Consider the following 4,924-nt stretch of genomic DNA (forward strand, 5'->3'; position numbering starts at 1 on the left):
CTGTCAGCGTTCACCTTAAATCTTCACTCAAAGACAAGTATCTGTGACAGTGTATATACAGATGTATTATATATAAGAGACAAATATTGTTCGTTTAATATGTTGGCATTATTACATTTGGCTCAATGCTTACATACATGTGTAAAAAGAAAATGTACGAGCTGTGATAACTGTTTCTGATAGAATGAGGAGTAGACTGATATATGAAATATTCCTTTATTGGGTGAGAAAATCAGACCATGTCATAACTGCTTTAAGTCATACAGAATAGATATCAGAGCCTTAAACAGGCTGACGTCTGCTAAATGGGTCAAACTGGGCAGAAAGTAAACAAACACATAACATCCTTATAGAATATGATGTAACACTATAGATCAACTTAGCTCAGAATATATAAAGCATATAAACAATTACAGCAACATGATGCAACAAACACAGCAGCTACTGATCCAAAATACTCAAAGCTTCATAGAAATGAAACCAACATTTATTTTTAGCTCCATTCTGCTGCTGATACAGACTTTAGGTTTCTGAACATTAAACTTGTTGCTGCCTTTCATAGTGTGTAACTTGAAGGCCCTGAGTACTCTGAGTACTTTCTCCCACACTGAAAACACTGGGATGATCACATTATTTGAACATTACCTAATAAGACTGATTCAGCACAGACAGTTATGTTAAACTTTCCTAGCAGTCCTTCACAAACAGGGAACAGTCTGTCTATTCTCTCCATCTGTCAGCTGCTGCTGGCTCTTCCTCCTCCTCTTCCTCACACACTGCTGAGTTTGTCCTGGTGGATCATCAGGGCTGCAAAGCCTCACAGATGATGTGCAGCAGTGGGTCCCTCAGTCTGTCCTCACTCTGGACACTTGCAGTCGTCACACATGGACATCAAATGTGTGATAAGCTGCAGGATTCAAACACAAGTGTAACTTATAAACACATGTTCATATTTTTATTACACAATCAGAGAGAAAGAAACAGAGAGAGAGTGCAGGACAGACAGACAGGTGACAGTCTCAGGTGTACACACTGCTACAAACAGGAGGATTTAGTGTTTGTGTTATTACGAGTGCTAAACAAGAAGAGTTCCAGATGGTGCAGTGGACACATGTGTGACTGCTGTGATTAAAGCATCTTTCTTTCAGCTTAACAAGTGAACCGTCAGCTCGTTCAAACACACGTTAAAGTCCGTTTGGCTCGACACCACCGAACAGAGGCAGCAATATAACATAGCTAACATTAACAGTGCAGTGGATCCTGCTTGTGCCGTGATATTCAGGACTGCAAACCGAGCAGCATCACCGACTTTCAGCTTGTTGTGTTTGTGGATATATGACTGACTTTAATTACCCACAAAATCATCAGATTCTCTTCAAGATTAAGGTCGACGATCGAACGGCGTAGATTTTAAACTAAAGGCTTTAAAACCAAGTTAGACAAACATCACTAATGTCACATAACTTTGCCGACATCTGGCCAACAATGTTCTTTGTTATTAAACATTTGCACATAAATAAGTGACATAATATTCAGTACTTACTTTCAAAAGTTTACTGTTCGACACCAACTTCAGTCATCCGGCAGTTTTTTTTTTTCGGAAAAATATCAACACCCACCGATGCGCTATGAATCCTGGGACGAAGCATACACCGACCCATCCTTCAAATTGAGGGAAATAAGGGACACATTTGTCGGCCGCTTTTGGAGCAGCCTTCAAATTGGGACAGCCTTTGTTGCGTTGCTGTGGCGTAATCGGCCTTCAAGGCTACGGACCCTGAATTGTGATACAGCCTGTTTCCTGTTTTAATTTAAAGAGGTCTGTTGTTCCATGTTCAAGGTGTTTTGTTTCCCCGTGGTGTCATTATGTTCCTTCTAATCAGCTGTTTCCCCTTATGTTTCCAGTTCCCCTGATCACCTCCTGTGTGCATTTAGTCTGTGTGTTTTCATTCAATCCACATCCGGTGTCCTGGGAATCCATCCTGCTTCACAAACCATCCTACCCGTTGTTTCTGCGCATACGCTGCACATGCGCAAAACACAAAACCCATATTTACTTCATTTTTTTAAGTCATTGTGAATATTTGTTATGGTTATGGTTAGGGTTAGGCCCATGGCTCAGGTAGGCCTTTTCCGGGGGGTGGGGGGCACGGGGGCTCGGTCTTCTCTGGCATGGTCAGCTGTGGTTACATCGCCCCTGGTGCTGTATTAGATAATTACATGGAGAAACCTTTTGAATACAAACGTGCTCACACACAGGTACTCACAGACACACACTATCTTAGCTGCTGCCTCTAAGCATATTGTGCATTATCGGTCTTGTGTGCTGCTCAGTAACATTCAGTATTTATTATTTACTGTAACTTGTGCTTATCTTGGTTGTTCTCTTTTTGCTCGTTTTCTTCTTTTTTTCCCAGCAGCTGATTTAGTGTCTTTTCTCTCTGTTTTTCTTTTTTGTGTTAGCTTCTTCCCCAACTTGTCGTTTGTTTTTCTTTCCTTTCCTATCCCCCGGTCCCGTCTGTTTTGATTGTAATAACTTAAAGGTAAAAAAATAAAGAAATAAATAATGAAAATCAATCAAGTGGGCCAGTTTGGCAAAGCCGTAATGATCCACGCGGGAAAATAAATCTTCAGCATCTTTCTTTTTCCTTCAGACCATAATTCTGATTGCAACAGTGCCGGACAGGACAGTGAAATAATAATAATAATAATTTTATAGAAGCATCTGTTGCTGCCCGTCAACCTGGGAATGGTTATAAGACCATTTTCAAAGAATCCGAAGTTCATTATTCTGCAGTGACAAAATAAGATAAGTCCCAACAAAGGAGCCAAAAAAGGAAAAATCTAAATAAAATGTTTGATTGTGGTTGTGAGCCACCACTGAACATAACAGCTTCACTGCTCCTTGTTACTGATTCTCCAGTTATTTGAACACTGCTGAAGAGAAGAAGACCATTCTTGTAAAAGATTTCACCATATGACATAATAATGGTGGTGACACAAAGCTCTAACACATCTATCTAACATCTCCCTGTCATCAAACATGGTTTGAACTGTCTGGTATCCTTGGAGTACACAGCATACGATTCATGACAATTCCAGTCTCATTAGAGTATTCAATGATCCCTCAGACATTTTAATCCAAGAAGTCACCATTCATACTTCATTTAGACGAACTGTAACGGAGTAAGTGGTTCAGGAAAATGCCCCTGAAACAGAACAGCCTGATGGATTATGAATGGCTTGTGTAAGTCACATGCCAAAGATCAAGTGAAAAATTCTCTCTTTAGTAAACAGCATCATCACATTGATACACGTTTCTGTATCAGTCAGTCAGATGATTTCCATAGAGAGGCACTTTGCATCAGCAGCACCATGCTCCAGTGCTCTGGGAGAGTTTATAGTCCTGAGAGTTGAACACTGGATGACTGACAGCTGTCCTTCATCACAACAGAAGCCACAGAAATCCTCCTCATCAAAAACATGACTTTGATCTGCGTCCTCATCTGGACTCTCCTCTGCTGCTGCTTCACAGGTAAAGTCCAGAGAATCAAACTCCTCTCCTCTATCAACATCTGTCCCTCTGAAATGAAGCCCACAAAACCATGAAGCTGCTTTATGTTTTTGTCTCTGTGTCCTCAGAGTCCAGAGGACAGATCACAGTGACTCAGCCTGGAGCAGTGAACTCTGCTGTGGGAGGATCTGTGAGCATCAAGTGTACGACCAGTCAGAATGTTGGTGTTGATAGCAGCTACCCTCTTTTAGCCTGGTACCAACAGAAAGATGGAGGAGTTCCTAAACTGCTCATTTACTATGCTAGCAGACGAGTATCAGGGATTCCAGCTCGTTTTACAGGCAGTGGATCAAACTCTGACTTCACTCTGACCATCAGTGGAGTCCAGGCTGAAGATGCAGCAGTTTATTACTGTCAGAGTTATCACTGGCTGAACAGTCAGGATGTGTTCACACAGTGAAAAACAGTCGTACAAAAACCTCCCTCAGTCAGACTGAACAGAAACTGAAGTGACTGCTGCAGCTGGAAGATACTGCAGAGACTGATACAGTTCACTGAGGACACACACACACGCACACACACACACACACACACACACACACACACACACACTGAGGTGACACTAAAACTTGTTTAAAATGAATGATTCGAGGAAATTTCTCTGCATCAGTTTCTCAGCATCCATCTCTGTCCCATCATGATCCCACATTTTATCTCATTTCCAAAAATATCAACATGAACTGAGCTGTGACACCTAATGAGAAAATGTTCAGTTCTTCACCTGAACTTCACACACGTCTCAGCTACTCACACTTAAAAATGACACACATGAAGACAAAGATCAGCATCAGAATCCTTCACAGTCAGCAACACAAAAACATAAGACGATGCTCAAAATGTCCTTTTATAACATTTATATTTATGGAAAAGAAAATCTCAGTGTCAACCAGAATCATATAGAAGCTAAAGTTTCCTCCTGTATGTTTAATAATTATTGAACATATTGTTCACTGTCAAAACTTCTAAACCTTATACAAGGACACACACAGATACAAACAACACAGATAACAAAAATACAAACAGCCGAACCTTTCAGTTTCCAGTCAGGACACAGTGTCACACATTTGTTTTATTTCTTGTCCATATTGACTGTAAGGTTTTATATTTTGTCCTAAAAGAGAAAAATAAAAACATTTCTTTATAGATCACAGTCCAGCTGAAATGATTAGCCTCATATTACACCCTTTAAACACTAATATTGAACCTTTAAACAGTCAGTGCAAAGAACTCATGAATGTTGATAAATATGAAGGTGATGATCCAGTTTATTGCATTGTTGCATTGTCCCTTTGCAATGACGGCTCATCGCTCGTGCTGCATTACAATGTAGATTCGACCAGTCGGCCCCAG

The 4,924-nt window shown here is 40.6% G+C and overlaps 1 pseudogene; it reads left to right on the forward strand.

The window, feature by feature from the left end:
- Positions 1-3,483: 3,483 nt before the first annotated feature.
- Positions 3,484-3,974, forward strand: LOC146682438 (Ig kappa chain V region 120 pseudogene; annotated as a pseudogene).
- Positions 3,975-4,924: the final 950 nt, after the last annotated feature.

The sequence above is a fragment of the Copadichromis virginalis genome, linkage group LG22, assembly GCF_057382275.1.
Source record: "Copadichromis virginalis isolate Kocher_CV1m ecotype Utaka linkage group LG22, C_Virginalis_male_GT1.1, whole genome shotgun sequence".
Taxonomy (NCBI): domain Eukaryota; kingdom Metazoa; phylum Chordata; class Actinopteri; order Cichliformes; family Cichlidae; genus Copadichromis; species Copadichromis virginalis.